The sequence below is a fragment of the Bos javanicus genome, chromosome 12, assembly GCF_032452875.1.
Source record: "Bos javanicus breed banteng chromosome 12, ARS-OSU_banteng_1.0, whole genome shotgun sequence".
NCBI lineage: Eukaryota > Metazoa > Chordata > Mammalia > Artiodactyla > Bovidae > Bos > Bos javanicus.
In genome coordinates, this window is record NC_083879.1 from 58,850,829 (window position 1) to 58,874,327 (window position 23,499).

A 23,499-nucleotide genomic window follows, 5' to 3' on the forward strand; every position below is an offset into this window, starting at 1 on the left:
AGTGGGTATTCTTTCTGCCCTCTTCTGATGCCTATATCAGAAGCTTTCTCTATCTCCTTTATACTTTAATAAAACTTTATTACACAAAAGCTCTGAGCAATCAAGCCTCGTCTCTGGCCCCGGATTGAATTCTTCTCTGGGGGCCAAGAATCCCGGTGTCTTCACGTGATTCAACAACAACCTTTCAATGGCATCACTGACTCAATGGACATGGGTTTAGGTAGACTCCGGGAGTTGGTGCTGGACAGGGAGGCCTGGTGTGCTGCGGTTCATGGGGTGGCAAAGAGTTGGACATGACCGTTGACTGAACTGAACTGAACACGCCTTTTTTGTAAGTGTTAAAGAGATTTCAATATATTAAAATTTTACATTTTTAAATTTTTTGTTTACTTTGTTTTTTAAATTTATTTATTTTTAATTGAAGGGTAATTATTTTACAGTATTGTTTTGCTTTCTGACAAACAATTAACATTTCAAAATTTTTACAGAATTTTACTACTGGCATCAGTCAGCTTTCAATTAGGGAAGCCTCTTAACCTTAGCAGCTGACATTGTTAAAACTTTCTCAATCCTATTTTCTCTTTCTTGGTGGATCACATTTCTCATCAGCCACGTAGTTATTTAGGTTCAAGATAAAGCAACATGAGTAGCAGTGATGAACGACATGCCTATGTTTGACCATCAGAACCTCTCCATGAAAGCTCTCTTTCTCTTTCTCCACTTGATCTGTCAGACGCAGTGAAAGACTCAGAAGAGACTTCTAGAGGATGATGGAGGTATATTGAAAATGCCAGGATTGTTGAGTCATTGCTTAGTGGAAAACTGTCCAGAGAGACACATGACCTCATTGGACTGTTGTGTGAATGAAAAGGAAAAAAAAAAAATTTTGTTATATTGCACCCCTGAGATTTTGGAATTAGCTATTTACTTAAGTTCATAAAACCAAGCACGCATTTTCTGATCAGTTAGTTTATTGACATACTACTGTCAAAATAAGAAGGAATCCTCATTTGGTCACTAGCCATGTAGTAACATGCAAGTCACCTAACTTTGAGTTTTAGAAATTGGGCAACAGAGCTGTATGTGGCCAAGAGAGGTGGAGGCCTTTTAACTCCTAAGATGCCTGATTACTTTTCAGTGGAAAAGTCCCTAATATTGGGAAAGATTGAAGGCAGAAGGAGAAGAGGGCATCAGAGGATGAGATGGCTGGATGGCATCAACAATGCAATGAAGATGAACTTGGACAAACTCTGGGAGATGGTGAGGGACAGGGAGGCCTGGCAAGCTGCAGTCCATGGGTCACAAAGAGTCAGACACAACTCGGAGACTGAACAACAATAACAATAATGCCTGATTACTGAGTCTAAGATATGAGATTCCACATCTTGTTGTTTATAGTAACACAAATTTTAGAAAGGATTATGACAGTTATTGGGGAAAGAATAATATATTATCTCTATTATTAAGTTACTAAACCATGAAATAAATATAAAATAAAATATTAAAATGCTAAATGTGTCCATAGGACATTACCTTCAATGTGATTTTAAAGATAGCAAAGTCCCTCATGGGTACAACAATAAGAGAAGACAAGGATGTGGGAGGTTTGCATGAGTTATGACTGACAGGATAGGTGGGCAGAGGATGTGAGGAGCAGAAAGAGAAACCACATTCAAAAGAAATGTAGGGAGCATAGCACATTCAGATTTCAGGAGCCACTGTTTTCTAAAAAATTCTGTTCATTGCTCTCCTACATAGGTTGAGAACTAAACCACAAAGACAATTTTAGTTCTTTCAGTTTTAACAGATGAAAATCCAAAATAGGTTTTGAAAACTATATGATTTAGTTCTGTATTTTATAAATCAGATTGTACAGTTAAGCTATCCTTTATTTTAGGCATAGGCAGACCATGTCCTGATTCCAACCCACCACCTGTTTTTGTACAGCCTGCAACCTGACAATGATTTTTACATTTTTGAATCATTGAAAAACAAAGAAAAAAATAATTCATGACACATGAAACTCATCTGAAAAGCAAATGTCAGTATTCAAAAATGAGGTTTTATTGAAAACAACCACACTCATTAGTTTATGTACTTTTTGTGGCTGCTCTTGTGATACAATAGAATGGAGTAGAATATACCATTGCTATAGACATGGCAAGGCCTGCAATACCCAACATTTCTAGCCTTTTGTAGGATGAGTTAGTTGATTCTTTCTCTTCCTATAACACTTACTTCGTTAATTTGAAAAATAGGATAGATAACATGAAAAATTATCTGCAATGATACCCACAGATAACTGCAAATTTTAAGAAATCTGTGTTTTCCTCTTTTCCTGTCATCTCAGACAGAGCTCTGAAGTCAGACAGACATCAGTTTGAATCTGGGATCCTTCATCTGCTAACACCTTGAACTTATACAAGGCATTTAACTGATATTCAGTTCCTTTTCTCTCTATTAAAATGTGGGCAATTCTTCACAGAGTTGTAAGGATTAAATGACGACATCTGTTTGGGGCTTTCATATATATATATATATATATATATATATTATGTATGAAATTAGTTACTGAGTTGTGTCTGATTCTTTGCAACCCCAGGGACTGTAGCCCACCAGGGCTCCATGGGATACTCCAGGCAAGAATACTGGAGTAGGTAGTCATTCTTTTCTCCAGATGATCTTCCTAACTTGGGTATGGAACCCAGGTCTCCTGCATTACAGGCAGATTCTTTACCACTAGCGCCACCTGGGGTGTGTGTGTGTGTGTGTGTGTGTGTAGTCATAGTTAATATTTTTATCATTTGGCCATAAGAAATAAATATGTATTTTAATCTGAAATTCAAAACATTGTTTTTGGTTTTGTTTAATTCATACTTCAGAGAAGGCAATGGCACCCTACTCCAGTACTCTTGCCTGGAAAATCCCATGGATGGAGGAGCCTGGAAGGCTGCAGTCCATGGGGTCGCTGAGGGTCAGACACGACTGAGAGACTTCACTTTCACTTTTCACTTTCATGCATTGGAGAGGGATATGGCAATCCATTCCAGTGTTCTTGCCTGGAGAATCCCAGGGATGGTGGGGCCTGGTGGGCTGCTGTCTATGGGGTCGCACAGAGTCGGACACGACTGAAGTGACTTAGCAATCCACTACTTATAAAATTCAGGAGCTTATATAATTAATTTTTCTTTTTGTCATGAACTAAAATCAGAATATTGTACATAATTTTCTTAAGGACAGAGTGCTATAATACACATCTAATATAGTTGCTGAAAAAGGTGTTCTGTTCCTAGATTATTTCAGAGGCACATACAAAACTTCTCTGGCTTATATAAGGCAGCACTGACTTTAAGAAATGAAGCTAAGTATCCATTCTTGTGTTACTATTTTAGCATTCTATTACACTGGTAAGACTTTGAATACAATATGGGTTTGCTTAGTGTGAATTTGTGAAGTTTTTATTTCAGATTTTCACAATAACTTAATCATATTTTAGTTGTATAAGTTTGTTACCTATACATATTATTTTATTGAAAATATATTGAACAGTTAATATATAGTTATATATGCATAACTATATGTAATCATTCACATATTAAGATAGTATATACTTAATCAATAGATACCCCGACTCAAATTACAATTTTAAATCACCATGAACTACTAAAACTAAGAATGCAGCAAATTATATTTCTGTTTCTACTTTACTATGCCTAACATCCATCCTAAATTCAGTACATTTACTTAATTACTTTAGACATTTACTTTTAATTAGTCCATACCAGGAAACAAGTTAGGGTTTGAGTTTAAAGTAGCTGGTAATACTAATTAAATTTCTATTCATATTTTTTGCTTATTATACATCTTAAAAGATTCATTAAGGGCATACTAGTAGTAATAAGAGACATTTAAAGCAGTATCAGTGAAGATAGAATACAAGCCTAAAATGAGCAATTTAATTTTGGTTACAGAGGAAAAGTTGGAATAGAGAAGTACTTAAAAGATAACAGTAGAATTTAGTTGTGATTATTTATGAGTGACAAATAAAGTGTCTAATTATGATAGCTAAGTATGATATCTAAGAGCTTAACTTGAGTGTAATCTAGTAAGTAGTTTGTCACCTTTAAAGGTGGAAGGTCAAGGAAGTCAAGAAATTGTTGGAAGTCACAGGGAGATGTCTCAATGTGGCATCTGAAGGTAACCAGATGTTAATAAATAAGTTTGGAATTCTGTGTAGAGTTTAAGATTGGAGATTCAGATTTTTGACATAAGCATATGGAACAAATTTCCAAGAGAGTTTACATTTTCTTGACACTTTAGAGACTTTAATGCAAAAGTCTGAGGAGTTGATTAGGAAGCAAAAGTAAGTTTTGTCATATGCAATAATGATAAAAATCATTCCACACTCTAAATCATTCTATGGATTCAAATAGTCTACAGGATTAATATTAATTAATTAATAGCTTCTTTGTGTAGCATTGAAGAACTTCAGTTGAAGCTCTTGGTATAGTAAGCACATATCTAGCCACAGAGGCCATTTTCAAACTATATTCACTAATAATATGTGATATTTGTGGTTCCTTGAAAAAGACATTCACTATAACACTATTTTGATTTCTACATAGCATTTCTTCTATATAGAACCCTCTTCCTCTAATTGTGAAGCTGGCAAACATGTGCTCACCCAAAAATTTTTAATTCAAAATCTTTTTAATGGATCTTTCCCTGATTTTAAGGGGAGATTTAGTTCTTTCATCAATGCCTCTGCTGAGTTTTATATCATTTCCATTATGGGTATTTTCTTATTACCTTTCAATTGTCATTTATATAACTATCTCATCCTCTTGAGGGCAAGGCTCTTGAGAAATATCAAAGTGACAATAATCAGTGGGGATAGTGAGATTATTCCTTGAGGAGGAGAAGCAAATGTCATATCAAGTGTTGGTCACTGAGAAGGTTCTTGAGATTTCCATCCCTGGGCTGTCAAGGTCTATTACCATCAAAGTAGTCCCTGAAGAAGGGTATGGATGAAGGTCTCCAAGACTTTATATGAAGAGTTGCCAGGCTATTTTACTATCTGAGTCATTCATGAGGATATTGCAATTAACCAGGATCATAGAATTATTTAAGGGTGAAGAGGAATACTGGGATTCAGTGCCTGTAACCTGAAAGAATGCTGTGGAAGCTAGCAGAGGTCTAAAAAGGGTGGGGCTACATTATTATCTCCACCCACCACACTTCACAACTCCCTTCTATCTTCCTTCTGCCCCTTCCAAAAGGGTGCAATTGAGCCAATTATGTCTGTCAAAGGATATTAAGTTTAAGCTAAGAAGCAAATTTTGCATGAAGGCAGAAAAGCAGGAATTTCACTACCACTTCCAGAGGTATCTTTCCAGTTAAGCAAATCTGATAATGTTGCTTCCATTTTTAAAAACCTCTATTGGCCTTTTATCACCTAAAGATAAAGCACATGCTCACAGCACTTCCCAGTCTGATCCTGCCCCTGGTCTAGGTTTATCTTTCTGACTCCTCCCTCCTCTTTCTCCAAGCACAATGTGCTTTCCTTAATGGAATTTCATCAGTCTTCACCTTTTCTTTCATATTATCCTCAGTCTGTGTTGCTTCATTGTGGTGATCAAAGGATGAAAGAGCAGATAAAATCAAGGAAGGTCTTGGAATGCAGGAATGGAAAAACCAGACCCTTATTGTCCTTCCCTACCCCATGTTGTAACTATTAATGGATTTCAAGTCCTCCTAAACAGTATAACCTGTCTCCCCTCATCCAGTACACATGCCTCATCCAATAAGCAAATGGCCCACAAGACCCCTATCCCACTGCTTGTACCCTGGGTATAAAAGTGGACTAAGGACCCCTGTTCAATGTCGGTTCTCCCTTGAGCTGGCCCTCTGTTGTAACAGCGTCTTCTATTCTAATAAACTTTATTTCCCTCTCATTCTGTCTCATGTCTGGAAATTCTTTTTCAACCTACACCGGGACCACGACATTTTTGGTGGCCCATACAGGGACTTGGGGTCTCTTTCCCACCTCCTTGCTTCTCCTTTTTCATAGGGACCCTCTGCAAACAGGCAAGTGTTATGGAAGCAACTGAGGAACTCTGGCCAGGGTTACCCTCTGGTGTGTTCCAAAGGCTCCACTGCTCACTGCACCCCAGTAGCTGCTGCCTAAATGGGTGAGGGTCTCTCCTTTGTCTTCTTTCCAACTGAGGACTAGGCCAACCAATATTGTGTGGGCACGGGTCAGGCACTTAAAAGCCATTAGGGCGCCTGCCACATGAAGACTCCCGTGTAAGGATAAGGGGGCATGGAATGGATCAGGCCACAAGGGCATCCACACCCAGCAAGACAACTTCCATGCATCATGTCAGGCACATAGTGGTTGAAGCAAAACAGAGACTATTGTCCCCTGGCCATTTCTTCCCTGATAGGATTGTAAGGTGGATTCCTCAGCCTTCTTCCCTGTCACTTTCGCTTCTTTCCCTTTCTGTCTAGACTGATTTATAGGAGCCCAGGTGTTGCCCTGAGCCATCCCAAGAGTGCTTCTATGTTTCAGGGAATCACCAAATGGTGAATCACCCAGTTGCTCCAGGGGATTTCTTTCTTTCTCTGGCCAGGTCACATGGTGCCTTAGCTGCAAGGTTCTCAGAGGTCACCTCTCACTGTCAGACGCGACTGTTGGGATGGTGGGCCATTTTAGTGCCATTAGTTGCGTGGAGATGTCACTGAGACAAAAAGGGATGCCCTTTTGCCAGTCGGTGACTCTCAGTATCCCCATTCTAAGGTATATAGGCTAAGGATGGGTTATGGTACGTCTTGGGAGCCTCTCTCAGACTCACCCCTTGGCTACGTTCTCAGAAACTAAAGAATTTTGACCCTGCAAAAGGCCTGGCCCCAATACAAACAGGGGGTTGACCCTGCAAAAGGCCTGGCCCCAATACAGACAGGGGGACCCCAAAAAATGGCCTCTGAATGGCATACTAGCTTTTGCCAGAAGCAGGGAAAGGACTCAGAATTTCTTTATGTTTAGTCCTTCATGGCCCTCAGTCAGAATCTGGATTTGAGGGACTCATGCCGCATGTGTCTTTCTGTTGCCTCCCTATCTCCTGTCCCCATCTGTCTCTCTCCATCAGATTTCCTAGACAACCTCTACTCGAACTTTCATATCCATACGATCTCTAGGAAAGGATTCTGAGGTTCCCTTTGGTCCAAGTCTTTCTCCTGTATTCAAAAGCCTGAAGGATCAAAACTGTCCTCTATGCTTATCTCTCACATGGAGAGTGAACAAAGTTTCCCCCACTCCTGAACATCCTAAAGAATTCCCTCCAACTACTCCTGTTTCTCAGGGTGGGAAAGGCCAAGCTTCCCCCACTCCTGCAAATTTCCTTAACCCTTCTGACTCTTCTGATGGGACAAAGACCTCACTTCCCTCCAGACGGACAATCAAAGATTTTTATCAGCTGATCTGCCTCTGATATCAGAATCAATTTGAGCACTATTTGGTCTATAATTTAGGTATAAAACTAGGACTACAGAAAGGAAAGATGACTTTTTGACATAGGATAGCGATGATATTCTTTAGACTCTATAGAAAACTGGCTAAAATAAATTTTTTTTTCTTGGAAACTGCAAAACTGGTTCTTTTTGCATGTACAATTAAAAACAACTAGTACTCTTGCCTGGAAAATCCCATGGACAGCAGAGCCTGGTAGGCTGCAGTCCATGGGGTCGCTAAGAGTTGGACACAACTAAGCAACTTCACTTTCACTTTTCACTTTCTTGCATTGGAGAAGGAAATGGCAACCCACTCCAGTGTTCTTGCCTGGAGAATCCCAGGGATGGGGGAGCCTGGTGGGCTGCCATCTCTGGGGTCGCACAGAGTCGGACGTAACTGAAGTGACTTAGCAGCAGCAGCAGCAGCTTGTTAAAAGGCCTGCCTAGGGAAAAGCTTGAAGTGAACCCTTTCCATGTTCTTGAAATACATGGCCCACTTTTCCTGAGACCTCAGCCTTGGGGAAATTAGAACTTCAAGCAAACAAAATAAATAAATAAGTAAATAAAGGAGGGAGGAGTCAAAGAGACATTTTAAATCACACGCATAAAACTATGAGGTATTTGTCTGTCTGTCTGGATTTATGTATGTCTCAGTGTGTGTCATTTGGCTTTTTTTGATAATATGGCTGATGTTGTAAATGAGTTCTAATTTAATTGGCCTAAAGAAAAGTTCAGTTCAGTCGCTCAGTCGTGTCCAACTCTTTCCGACCCCATGAATTGCAGCACGCCAGGCCTCCCTGTTTCCTGGAGTTCACCCAAACTCTTGTCCATCAAGTCGGTGATGCCATCCAGCCATCTCATCCTCTGTCATCCCCTTCTCCTCCTGCCCCCAATCCCTCCCAGCATCAGAGTCTTTTCCAATGAGTCAACTCTTTGCATGAGGTGGCCAAAGTATTGGAGTTTCAGCTTTAGCATCAGTTCTTCCAATAAACACCCAGGACTGATCTCCTTTAGAATGGACTGGTTGGATCTCCTTGCAGTCCAAGGGACTGTCAAGAGTCTTCTCCAACACCACAGTTCAAAAGCATCAATTCTTCGGCGCTCAGCTTTCTTCACAGTCCAACTCTCACATCCATATATGACCACTGGAAAAGCACTTACAAATCAGACAATTCTAAATAGAAGAGAAATTAACCTAAATGAATTTCAGATTAATGTGAACTGGGAAATATTCAATATTAAATATCTAGTATTAATGTTTGTTTGCTAATCCAATATAGACATGTCTAAGAGTCATTAACATTAAGCATATTTTCATTGTGCCTAGGTTTATTATAAGTAAAATATTGTTATATTTGCTATATATGTTACAAATTTGTCAGGAAGGAAGGTACCTGGAGTGAAGAAACTTCCAAAAAAATGTAAATGAGATATGAGCTTTTAGATAAATTCTATTAAGATTAAAAATTTCAGTCTAAAATGGTCTCTCTGCTGCTGCTGCTAAGTCACTTCAGTCGTGTCCAACTCTGTGCGACCCCATAGGCGGCAGCCCACCAGGCTCCCCTGTCCCTGGGATTCTCCAGGCAAGAACAATGGAGTGGGTTGCCATTTCCTTCTCCAATGCATGAAAGTGAAAAGTGAAAATGAAGTCGCTCAGTCGTATCCGACTCTTAGCAACCGCATGGACTGCAGCCCACCAGGCTCCTCCATCCATGGGATTTTCCAGGCAAGAGTACTGGAGTGGGGTGCCATTTCCTTCTCCGAAAATGATCTCTCTAGATTTCGGTAACCTGAATTTCTAGGGTTGTGTTAAACTAAGTGACAGAAGTTTATTGAATAGCTAAGTCATTTCCAAATAAAATAAGATTCTGAAACATTCATTACTGAATACTAATTTCCTCTTACAGAGATGATATAGATTTTGGACTATTAATGAATAATGTTTGATGCCATCCTGTGATATTCTCTAGAATTTTTTTTAGAAATTATCAGTGGTATTTTTGTTCACTAATCTATAGAATGCTTATATAAAGGTCAATTTTTGGTTGCTTACAGAAAGTAGGATGTGTGTTTTCAGTAAAGAAGGTATGAGGAATGAAATTACATTTTATGAAGGGAAAAAGTAGCTCTGACTTACAAGTGGCTGTTTCAGGATGGGAGAACAAATGGGTACAGAAAGTGATAAGGTTTTATGGAAACTGGACCCCAAGGGAAGAGTTTTGTGCATGAATACAAGTTTTCTTGAAATGTTGAACTGCCTTTGATAATGGATTTTAAGTTTCATTGCCTCTGAAGTGATCTCTCTATGTTTACCTTTGAGATCTTCTTTATTACTTTGGCTAAGTGAATATAGCCTGGTGGGCTGCCATCCATTGGGTCGCACAGAGTCAGACATGACTGAAGCGACTTAGCAGCAGCAGCAGCAAGTGAATATATTGTTTCACAGTGATCTATATGATTCTATCTGACTGAGTGTTATAAACCCTTTTGATATTTATCAACAAAACTTCCTAAATAGCTTGACTTCGAGGTGGCTTTGGGATGCTTCAGAGGGCCCCTGAGACTTCCCAAAGAGCTCTTAAACTACCTGCGTTCATTTGACGTGTTAAATTACATGGGAAGTACTGTTGGAGGAGTGATGAATCTTCTCAGGTTATATTGTATGGTTGATGTTACTTATATAAATATCCTAGAAATTATATGAAATTCATGAAAAACTGATATGTCCTGGTAAAATGTTGTCAGTTATAATTCTACTTATCATCTTAAAGTGTTACAAGTCACAGCAATGACCAGGCTACATTGTCACGTCAATTTAATTATATTTTAAACAAGCCTTCTATGGTTTCACTCTCATGTCTTTAGGAAAATACTGCTAGTTCTTCAAGATTTATGGAAAAGACTTTTCTAAGATTAACTGATAAACAAATTTTGTTTGTTTGTTATCTGATAAACTGGTAACAGACTGGAATTTAGTCTACTCTCTACGTTAAGAGAACAGTTTTCTTAGAATGAAGCTTTCAATAACAGATTATGCATTTCATTGCCTTTAAGTGATTTATATTTGTTTTTAAAATCTTTTGTTACTTTGGTAAAGTAAATAAACATTATTTAAGATTCAGTTCAGTTCAGTCGCTCAGTCGTGTCCGACTCTTTGGGACCCCATGAATTGCAGTACTCCAGGCCTCCCTGTCCATCACCAACTCCCAGAGTTCACTCAGACTCACGTCCATCGAGTCAGTGATGCCATCCAGCCATCTCATCCTCTGTTGTCCCCTTCTCCTCCTGCCCTCAATCCCTCCCAGCATCAGGGTCTTCTCCAATGAGTCAACTCTTCACATGATGTGGCCAAATTACTGGAGTTTCAGCTTTAGCATCATTCCTTCCAAAGAAATTCCAGGGCTGTTCTCCTTCAGAATGGACTGGTTGGATCTCCTTGCAGTCCAAGGGACTCTCAAGAGTCTTCTCTAACACCACAGTTCAAAAGCATCAATTCTTCAGTGCTCAGCTTTCTTCACAGTCCAAATCTCACATCCATCCATGACCACTGGAAAAACCATAGCCTTGACTGGACGGACCTGTGTTGGCAAAGTAATGTCTCTGCTTTTCAATATGCTATCTAGGTTGGTCATAACTTTTCTTCCAAGGAGTAAGCGTCTTTTAATCTCATGGCTGCAGTCACCATCTGCAGTGATTTTGGAGCCCAGAAAAATAAAGTCTGACACTGTTTCCACTGTTTCCCCATCTATTTCCCATGAAGTGATGGGACCAGATGCCATGATCTTCATTTTCTGAATGTTGAGCTTTAAGCTAACTTTTTTACTCTCCACTTTCACCTTCATCAAGAGGCTTTTTAGTTCCTCTTCACTTTCTGCCATAAGGGTGATATCATCTGCATATCTGAGGTTATTGATATTTCTCCTGGCAATCTTGATTCCAGCTTCTGTTTCTTCCAGTCCAGCATTTCTCATGATGTACTCTGCATATAAGTTAAATAAGCAGGGTGACAATACACAGCCTTGACTTACTCCTTTTCCTATTTGGAACCAGTCTGTTGTTCCATGTCCAGTTCTAACTGTTGCTTCCTGACCTGCATACAAATTTTTCAAGAGGCAGGTCAGGTGGTCTGGTATTCCCATCTCTTTCAGAATTTTCCACAGTTTATTGTGATCCACACAGTCAAAGGCTTTGGCATAGTCAATAAAGCAGAAATAGATTATGGTACATGTAAAAGTTCATTCTGCTTCTACCAAAAAAACAAAACAAAACAAAACCCTCACTATTAGACTTTTGCTATCCTGATGTCCTTAAAACATGGCAACAGTCAACTCCTAAATTAGGGAATTAAAAATGGGTGAACAATAGCTGAAAATCAAATAGTCAGGGCTATGGGAAATCCAAGACAGCCAGTTGACTTTTCCCAGCTCCCTGACAAACCTCATTTTTATTTGATGGGTTAAAGCCTTCCCTGGCTACAGGGTTAATGCCCTCATAATGAAAAAATCATAATTCACTGAATATTGTTTTGTTAATTGTTAAACTAAGTTTCTAGCTTTGTTAATTAAGGTCTCAGTTCAGTTCAGTTCAGTTCAGTTGCTCAGTCGTGTTCGACTCTTTGCGACTCCATGAATCGCAGCACGCCAGGCCTCCCTGCCCGCCTCCAACCCCCGGAGTTCACTCAGACTCACGTCCATCGAGTCAGTGATGCCATCCAGCCATCTCATCCTCTGTCATCCCTTTCTCCTCCTGCCCCCAATCCCTCCCAGCATCAGAGTCTTTTCCAATGAGTCAACTCTTCGCATGAGGTGACCAAAGTACCCGAGTTTCAGCTTTAGCATCATTCCTTCCAAAGAAATCCCAGGGCTGATCTCCTTCAGAATGGACTGGTTGGATCTCCTTGCAGTCCAAGGGACTCTCAAGAGGCTTCTCCAACACCACAGTTCAAAAGCATCAATTCTTCAGCACTCAGCTTTCTTCACAGTCCAACTCTCACATCCATCCATGACTGCTGGAAAAACCATAGCCTTGACTAGACGAACCTTTGTTGGCAAAGTAATGTCTCTGCTTTTGAATATGCTATCTAGGTTGGTCATAACTTTTCTTCCAAGGAGTAAGCGTCTTTTAATTTCATGGCTGCAGTCACCATCTGTAGTGATTTTGGAGCCCAAAATAATAAAGTCTGACACTGTGTCCACTGTTTCCCCATCTATTTCCAATGAAGTGATGGGACTAGTGTTTACTAAGACTCACTTCTGAGATAGTTCCTTGTTGACATGTTATATTGCTAAAATATTTAATTAAATTATAGAAACGGATACTCTAAGTTTGTTTCTAAAGTTTATCTCAGTAACCAATCTTCAGATAAAGATCAGATGCTCCATGATGTAGAACCAGGAGATTAACACCAGGCTATATGTATTTGACAAATGAAGTCAGATGACCTGGGGTAAACTAGGTTCTACCCAATGAAAGTTCTTGACTTATAATTCTTACTTATGACCTTACTAATAACTGCTAGCTATATACAACTGAAGCGACTTAGCAGCAGCAGCATAGCTATATTATTTTCTATGTCACTTGTTTCAGAAGATTTTTTCATAAGTTACCAGATGTGTAACTAAGCCTGTGATACAATGCTGAAATGCAATTCCATATGAGAACAATGATTGTAATAATGTAACTCGAGATATGGGAAGAAGCAAAAAGAGGGAATATTTTCGTGGACCAAGAGGCTAGTAAGACAGGTATGTCCAGAGACTTCTGCTACTAGCAAAGCCTGGTTCAATAACAGTACACTGAGTAACATATCAATGGAATCTTCCCTAGACATGGGAATGAGCCTTCCCAACACCGCAGGACACATAGCCATGAAAATGCTCCCAAAGCATGGTCACATATGTGACTATGAAGGTACCCTGCTGACTGGAAGTTGACACTTGCCAGCTGCCTCTACAAAGATTACATAATGACCACTGCAAGCTGCTGACCTTCAACACCCCCTGAAAGGTGTTCAGGGTGGAGAGCAGAAATAAGGCACTCTGTGCTCTGGGAAAAACCCAGAAGAACTGGTCTTCAGATAGTCATATGTTTTCAGGTAAAGATTTTATGAGCCCAAATCCTTGCATCTTCTCATACCTAGAGAAACACTAATTTCATGAACCAGTGTGTGGTCCTGGTTCTCCTGGCTAGCCCCTGAGCAGCTTTTCTATTTCTACTAATCTTTGGGCCACATATCTTTAACTTTCTTGTTAAGTTTGTTTCTTCTCAGTTCAGTTCAGTCACTCAGTCGTGTCCGACTCTTTGCGACCCCATGAATCACAGCACGCCAGGCCTCCCTGTCCATCACCAACTCCCGGAGTTCACTCAGACTCACGTCCATCGAGTCAGTGATGCCATCCAGCCATCTCATCCTCTGTCGTCCCCTTCTCCTCTTGCCCCCAATCCCTCCCAGCATCAGAGTCTTTTCCAATGAGTCAACTCTTCGCATGAGGTGGCCAAAGTACTGGAGTTTCAGCTTTAGCATCATTCCTTCCAAAGAAATCCCAGGGCTGATCTCCTTCAGAATATCTCCAAGTGATAGTATGACAAGAATATTCCCTGACCAATACCTAGACAATGCTGAAACAAGTCACCTTATCATTCCATGAACTCTCATCTCCCTCTGTAAATGCACCCTGATAGAGAGCAGGCAAAAGGAACCCAGAGCCTCATGACACCCCTGTACAGCCTGAAGAAACCAGAGTGGCCATCGCCCCTTTTCCCCTGAGACTGGATTCCCAAGGGCTGCCCTCATACCTCAGTCAGTAAAAAGTCTGCCTGCAATGCAGGAGACCAGGGTTCAGTTCCTGGGTCAGGAAGATCCCCTTTAGAAGGAAATGGAAACCCGCTCCAGTATCCTTCCTTGGAGAATCCCATAGACAGAGGAGCCTGGCAGACAGTCTATGGGGCTGATGGTCTATGGGTTTGCAAGAGTCAGACATGACTAAGCACACACAGCAGCAGCAGCTGGGTTACCAAATGCCTGAGAAAGGAAATAGGTAGACAGACATGAGCCAGGTATCAAAAGGGGCCAAAGAATTTGCCCTAAAAATAAAGAGGGGGAGGAATGTGGTGACCCAAGGACAAAGAGCAGATAAAACCAAGGAGGGTCATGGAATGCAGGAATGGAAAAACCAGACCCTTATCATCCTTCCCTACCCCATGTTGTAACTATTAATGGATTTCAAGTCCTCCTGAGCAGTATAACTTGTCTCCTCTCCTACCCCATAGGGAGAAGGTATTTGCCTTACTCCTCCCTCCACCCAATATATGTGGGTGGAGGTACACATGCCTCATCCAGTCAGCAAGTGGCCCACAAGACCCCTATCCCACTGCTTGTACCCTGGGTATAAAGGTGGACTAAAGACCCCTGTTCGATGTTGGTTCTCCCTTGAGTTGGCCCTCTGTTGTAACAGTGTCTCCCATTCTAATAAACTTAATTTTCCTCTCATCTGTCTCATGTCTGGAAATTCTTTTTCAACCCGCACCCAGACCAAGACATTCATCTCTCTAGAAATTGATCTCATCCCTGCCCCACATGGTAAAACTCCTACTGAACTTCAGAAATCAGCTATTCCTTGCTGAATATTTCTGTGAACATCCTCTCCCAGTGTTTTCATAGTGCTTGGTTTATACCTCTACTCACCATATTTTATTTATAATAATTTGTTCACACCTGCCTCTCATTTTATTGTAGGCTCTCTGAGGGAGAGTGTCATATTTTATTCAGCTCTGTCTCTTCGACATCAAGCATAAAACCTGGCACATGGATCACATCAATAAATACTGGCTGATTATACAAAAAAGGAAATTGTATTGGTTTGGAAAAAAAATTATAAAGTTTTTATGCAAGCACTCTGCTTAGCCAAATAGGCAATTATAAAAGTGGAGATGTTGCACTTATATATTCCACTGTTTTATGTCCTTTTGACTTCTCTTGTCATTTGTTTTCAACTTTGTATTATTTTTTGTCATATACTAGCAGTAGTTTTGAAGGAAAAGAATGTACTATAAAAATTTACATGCAGAGATACACACATACATGTTGTGTGTATTTAGTACTTTTGCCTTGCTTTTTTCAGAATTTCTCTATGTGTAAAACTTAATCATTTAGACAGCAAAACTGAATAATATCCTCTAAGAGTCTGCTAAGGAGAGATAAACAATCATCCCCTTGTTAATGTCATAAAATAACGAATGTGGTTTATTCTGAGTTATTTTTGCATGAATGTGTTATTATCACTTTTTTGTTATTTTATATTACCTTGCATCTAATGTAAACATCTGGTCAAATTGTTATGTATGTAATTATTAACATTCATTGCACTATAAAGAAAATTATTGCATATCAAAAGGGTGTGCTGAATAAGGAAATCTAAATTTAAAAATGCTTTGAGTGGGCTTGTCTTGTAGCACAAAAGCATACTTTTCATGAATAAAATATTCTAGGGAAGTGAAATTTTAAAAGATCAGACTTTTTCCATTTAGTTTTCATTCAAAAGATTTTTTCTTGTACTTTTAGTGGAAACTATATAAGACAAAAACACATTTTTCAGTTTATATTTTAAAGCCAGCAAAATTTATCAAAATAAGCATCTACAATGTTATTAAAATTGGGACAATAATGAAGAGAAGTTATAAATGACTTCCAAATTCTAATCTTAGGTCTTCACTTGCAAAATGTATGGTTTTTAACAGTTTCTTAGCTTCTGATACTATCCCATATTTTCTTATGTTTAATTATAAAACTAGGTTTACTTATATTACTTTTGTTGTAGCCGTGCATTCCAGTAAACAAATTCACTCAGAAGGACAATGCAGATAGTGGAGGGCAGTTTATTACACTGGCGGGGCCCAAGGCAGAGTTTTCTCTTAGCCAAGGACCCCGACCAGTTTTTGTGAAAACCTTATATAGCCTGAGCCTGCATAATTAAAACCACCTCCACAAATTATCTGAAACTGGTCTGAACAAAGGAAAAGAAAGATATAATCAAAGTCAACTCATGATTCATATGCCTTAAGCCTAGGTATTTAACAGTGGACAATTATCAATAGGCCTGTGGTCATACCCCAATAAGAATAATAGAATTAATGATTCTATTTGGTTGCTGCTACTGCTAAGTTGCTTCAGTCGTGTCCAACTCTGTGCGACCCCATAGACGGCAGCCCACCAGGCTCCCCCATCCCTGGGATTCTCCAGACAAGAACACTGGAGTGGGTTGCCATTTCCTTCTCTAACTCATGAAAGTGAAAAGTGAAAGTGAAGTTGCTCAATCGTGTCTGACTCCTAGAGAGCCCATGGACTGCAGCCTACCAGGCTCCTCCGTCCATGGGATTTTCCAGGCAAGAGTACTGGAGTGGGGTGCCATTTACACAGACAATTAGGGTATTCTTTTAGGCGATGGAGAGTCTAGGTATGAGCCCTGGGGCTCTTCCACCCGGGAGGGCTGGTTTTCCAGTTGATATGTCATTTCCATTGGAAGGAAATGGCAGTCCACTCCAGTGTTCTTGCCTAGAGAATCCCCTGGACAGAGGAGCCTGGTGGGCTGCTGTCTATGGGGTCTCACAGAGTCGGACACAACTTAAGCGACTTAGCAGAAGCAGCATGTCATTTCCATAGATACTGGGCATGTAGCTCAAAGTCCACAGTCTAGCCGAAGATGGAGTCTTGCTTTCAAGATGGAACCTGTTCTGTCTGTTTCCTCCTTCACTTTCATTATAGGATTCTCGCTTATCAGGGCTACGCTGAAGAGCATAACCCAGTAGAGGTCAGGCAAGCAATGAAATGAATAAAATGGGCTTCTCAAGATACAGTAGGGAGGGCTGAGGACTGTGGCAAGTCATATTTAAAAGATTTAAAGTTCAAATTTTTATTTAAAAGTTAACTTACCACTATTGTTGTTGTTATAACTATTATTATGGGTTCCATTATTCTGTCACTAGCCCTATAGTAACCCAGTATTACATAGGAATGAGTTTTATTGTACTGATTGTGTTGTGCTATATTGTATTTTGGCTTGTTCTGATTACCAAACAGGTAAGGTTGATAACAGCATCTTGGCTTAAAATTTTAATTTTTTTTAAAGTTAATATTATCCATATTTTTCTCATAATTGAAAAACATACACAAAGAAATAATTTCAATGATCATTTTAATACAAATAAAAATATTGCTGTGTGCTCAGATGTTCAGATGTGTCCAACTCTTTGTGGCTCCATTAACTGTAGTCCATCAGGCTCATCTGTCCATGGGATTTCCCAGCAAGAATGCTGGAGTAGGGTGGCATTTCCGCCTCCAGGGACACTTCCTGCCCTGGGAACCAAACCCATATCTCTTATATCTCCTGCACTGACAGGTAGATTCTTTAATCTAAATATTCAAATAACTAAATATCAGATTCACATAGCACTAGACATTCAAGGTGAAATTTAAATTTCAGTTTACACAAAGGTGAAATAAGCAATAACCTAAGTGCTTTGGGTTTGTCACCTAAACAAATTTTTAATATTTAAAGAAAATATCTACTGGTTCAAAGAATGTATATTTAAATGACATGCAATAGGCATCAGCAAAGAGGAAAATATGAATAAGAGTTGTGGGCAATTTCAGAGTCACTGACAACACAACATCAATAATAAGTACAGCCACATGAATCTCATGGAACTGCTATGTGTCCTTCAACCAGATGGAATAAGAGTCAGTGAAGAAACTATTTAGCACTTGCTGAGATCTGCTTCGGGTACATGTTGATAGCATTTTCACCACTGAAAGAGGTATTTCCCCTTCAAAAACACTGTCAGGGGCTCATAAACATGGACATTCCTTAGGGAGCTATCATTGCCTTAAAAGAACATTGAGTTTGAAGAAAGCAGTGCAGTTTTCGGGACTCTAATTTATAATGGTGTCATTTTGCTCATGAAATAGTTTTTTTTTTTTTCCCCCCTCTAGTTTTATGAAGAAATAGCCGTCAATATAAACTATTAAACCAATAAAAATTGGATAGGAGGTGCTATTTCTAATTTATAACCACCTATGGTTTCTAATCTTTTAAGGAGTAATGTAGAAACATGTTGTTCAAAAAATAAGTGGAAGAGATAAAAGTTGTGGAGTTATTTGGGGTAAGTGAAACCTGGATTTGCCATATAAAAGTAAAATCACTCTGCTGGCAGCATTTCAGTGAGCTAAAACAAAATACAAAACTGGAAATTGGAGAGAACCATTTTCATTAATACATTTCTTTTAATTTTTAATTTTTTCACTTAGCATATGTATATGTGCATGTTTTTGCTGAGATTGGGAAGCGAATGAAACTGTATCAACTCATGAGCTTAGTCTCTCAGTCATGTTTGACTCTTTGATACCCAATGGATTGTAGCCACCAGGCTCCTCTGTCCATGAGGATTCTGCAAGCCAGAATACTGGAGTGGGTTGCCGTGCCCTCCTCCAGGGGATCTTTCCAACCCAGGGATCAAACCCAGGTCTCCTGCATTGCAGGCAGATTCTTTACTATATGAGCCACCAGGAAAGCCCAAAGAGGGTGTCAACTCATGCTGCTGCTGCTGCTGCTGCTAAGTTGCTTCAGTCGTGTCCAACTCTGTGCGACCCCATAGACGGCAGCACACCAGGCTCCCCCGTCCCTGGGATTCTCCAGGCAAGAACACTGGAGTGGGTTGCCATTGCCTTCTCCAATGCATGCAAGTGAAAAGTGAAAGTGAAGTCGCTCAGTCATGTCCGACTCCTAAAGTATAAAAGCATATATATATATATATATATATATATACACACACACACATATATATACATATAGATAGATACATACATATATACATACACTAATGATAGAAAAATACATCTGCCAGTATTTGAATTCATGGATAACAAAAAATCCCAGTGTTAAAGATACCACACTGATAAGTCAGCATGGAGACATAGGCCATCTTTATGAATATTTAAAAAAATATATAAGATATATGTATATTTCAGAATAGAGGTTTTAGACAATAACTTATACATGTTTCCTTAATTTTACTATTCCATGACACTATCCCTATAAAAAATGAGTAAAGAATTAGTGTCATAAGGATATATTTTCCTGTATGAAAAATTAATTTTTAAAAAATATTTAAATGTACAATGCCTCATTTCAAGAAGTAGTCAAAAGAAATTAACCTATTTTAGGTATAATTATAAGCCATTAATTAAATGACTGATGTATTTAATAACTATTTGTTGAAAACAACATGTTTCATAATAAAGCATACATAGAAATCCTCTGAAAGCATAGAGGAAAGTTTGGCTTCCTTTTATGGAAAGGTTACAAAATGTTTAAAACAGAAAAGACATTTAGGAAACTGAATTATAATTAGTGGTTTGCCAACTGAGTAAAGTCCAGGGAAGAGTATTCACCTCAAGGAAATAAGATAAGCCTAAGTAAGATGGTGGAAAAGAACTCAGGATGGGAAGCAAATGCTAAGACTTTTCCTTATTAGTCTAAGGAGAGATTAAAAAGGGATCAGATTATGAGAATATATTGTGTAGTGCTAATAAACTGAGATTTCTTGTTGGCAATAGGAGCTAGAAATGATTTAGCATTTTAAAATATAGAATGTATGTAGAAAAAGATGTAAAAGACACAAGAAAGTCGAGATCATAAAACTTTCTAGGCAAAATGATACCCCAATAATATCTACCTATTACTTCCTAAATGTCCATAAAATTGAAGTATAAAATATATAATGAGAGGAAAAAAAGTCCTAATAATAGGAGGGTAAGTGTGTGTGTTCCTTATATATCACACATTTCAGGAAACTTAATTAACTACATAGATCAATATTTGTACAGTAGCTATTATGTCACGGACACTAAAATAAGACAAGTGATATATATGGATGCAGCAACACCTAATAAGGATACTAATATATTAAGAAATACAGATGAATAAGTGTGTGCTATGTCGCTTTAGTCATGCCCAAACCTTTGTGACCCCATGGACCGCAGCCTGCCAGGCTCCTCTATCATGGGATTCTCCAGGCAACAATACTGCAGTGGGTTGCCATTTCCTACTCCAGGGGGTCTTCCAGACCCAAGAATCTAACCCGTGTCTTTCAAGTCTCCTGCAGAGAGCACTATGGAATTGATGACATGGACAGTGTCTCCAAATACTATCTGTCCAAAGTATATTCTTCAGTTTCAGGCTTACTGCTGTCAAAACCGAATAAACAACAACAATTAGCACCATAAATGTTTTCTTATCATTCATTTCACATCAAAATTTGGTAGGAGTGAGGGGAGTGTGTGGATTTTGCTTCCACATACTCTTATGTGTGTGTGTATGGCAAGAATCTTGCATCCAGAATATAAAGAATTCCTATAGATCAATAAGAAATAGGCAGACAACTCAGTTTTGTGAAAATGGGAAAAAAAAAAAAATGTGAGCAGGCTTTTCACAAGAAGAGGATGTTCAAATGGCCAACAAGCAAAACAGAAAAGGAAAGGTACATAATGTCATTACTTATCAGGCAAATGTCTGCATTAAAACCACAGAATTTAAAGGCCAAAAATAAAAACACAGACTAAATCAAGAGCTGGTGAAAAGGTGGAGACGCAAGTAAACATCACATTGTAGCTGAGGATGTAAAGCTTAGAACACTTTAAAGATGCATTTGGCAATATCTTCTAAAACTGAACATACCATAGTCAACAGGCTGATGAACATATCGCCGTTCTTACTAATCTGAGTGAAAAACTTGCTATAAATATAAAACAAATATAGGAATCGTAAATAACAACTTACACTAAGTATATCTCATTTATTCCTTTTAATTGTGTGCTTTTTAAAGTTGAGGAAACAGATATGTAGAGAAGTTAAATACAGTATAGCCATTAAGAGCATGTGTTTGAAGTCAGATTAAATCAGACTCTATCATGTGATAACAGTTTATATTTGGGTGATTTATTTTGCCTCTCTCTGCTTCAGGTACATTATTAGCAAACAGGAGATAATATGGGTACATAGGGATATTTTGGTAATTCAATAACATAATGCAAACAAAACACTTTGCAATATCTTGAAGGTAAGTAATACAATAATGACTGTCATAAAAAGGTTTATATGTCAGGGAGTAAATTGAAGAAAAGTTTGAGACTATATGAAGACTACTTCATAACTTAAAGGTTTGAGTAAATGAAGAGGCACATTGATAATGATTAGAAATCAAACTGTCTTCACAGTCTATCTTCTTAAATACTTGGTATATTTATTTCTATGAACAATATGGAATATTTATAATAATGAGCTATCATTAACTTCAATATATCACCATAAAATATAGAGATAAAAATCTCTTTTGACTCATACCTAGAAAGAATAAGGAGTACAAATTTATTTTACTGTGTCTCATCATCATGTTTGCCCTGGTGGCAGGGGATTAGTTGTGGTAGCAGGTCTTGATCCTCTGTGTTATTTCAATCATATTCATGACACTTATTTCTCCTTTACATTTTTTGAATTTCCATATAAGATTTGTTTGAGGAAATCATTCCACTATTAATAAAGTTTATAAAATCCTTTTTCCCAATGTATATAACTATTATATATTACATGATATATAATATTATGTATTAAATGATGGGGAAACAATGGAAACAGTGAGATACTTTATTTTGGGTGGCTCAAAGACCACTGCAAAAGGTAACTGTAGCCGTGAAATTAAAAGACAGTTGCTCCTTGGAAGAAAAACTATGACTAACCTAGACAACATATTAAAAAGCAGAGACATTACTTCGCCAACAAAGATTCATCTAGTCAAAGCTATGGTTTTTCCAGTAGTCATGAATGGATGTGAGAGTTGGACTATACAGAAAGCTGAGTGCCAAAGAATTGATGCTTTTGAACTGCAGTGTTGGGGAAGACTCTTGAGAGTCCCTTGGACTAAAAGGAGATCCAACCAGTCCATCCTAAAGGAAAGCAGTCCTGAATATGCACTGGAAGGACTGATGCTGAAGCTGAAGCTCCAATCCTTTGGCTACCTGATGTGAAGAACTGACTCCTTGGAAAAGACCCTGATGCTGGGAAAGATTGAGGGCAGGAGGAGAAGTGGATGACAAAGGATGAGATGGCTGGATGGCATCACCAACCCTATGGACATGGGTTTGAACAAGCTCTGTGAGTTAGTGATGGACAGGGAAGCCTGAGAGTCAGACATGACTGAGCGACTGAACTGAAGTGATATAACTAATAATGACAAATAGTTTCTCTCAAGACAAAAACACACAAAAAAGTTAAATCAAGGGTTTAGTCAGTGATATAAACATCAAAGTATCCTCCTTATATTGCCATTATTGTTTAGCATTAAATTTTTCTAAAGTAGTGAAAGTGTAATTGTTAGTTGTTCAGTCATGTGCAACTCTTTGCAACCCCATGAACTGTAGCCTGCCAGACTCCATTGCCCATAGATTTCTGCAGACAAGAACACTGGAGTGGTTAGGAATTTCCTTCTCCAGAGGCTCTTCCCTACCCAGGATCGAACCGAGGTCTCCTCCATTGTAAGCAGATTCTTCGCCATCTGAGCCACCAGGGATTTTTAAAAATAAAGATAATGAAAAATATTGAAACATCATTGATATGTATTAAAATACTGAAAATTTATACAAACATTGAATTATTTGATACAAGCACTTTAAAATCATTATTTCTATATCATATATATATGTACTTAGTAAAAAATAATGAACAGGTCTTGGATTGTGGCCTATATGACTGATGGGTTCTATTCTGGCATTTTAAAGTATGTGTGTGTTTAAATTTTAGCACACTTCTTTTTAGTATTTTACATAGCATTTTTCAGACATATACAAAATAAGAAAGAATAGCATAATGATTCCTCATGGATTCATCAAACCACTTCAGCAATTATCTAATCATGGCCACACCCTTCCCCTTTATTGGATTA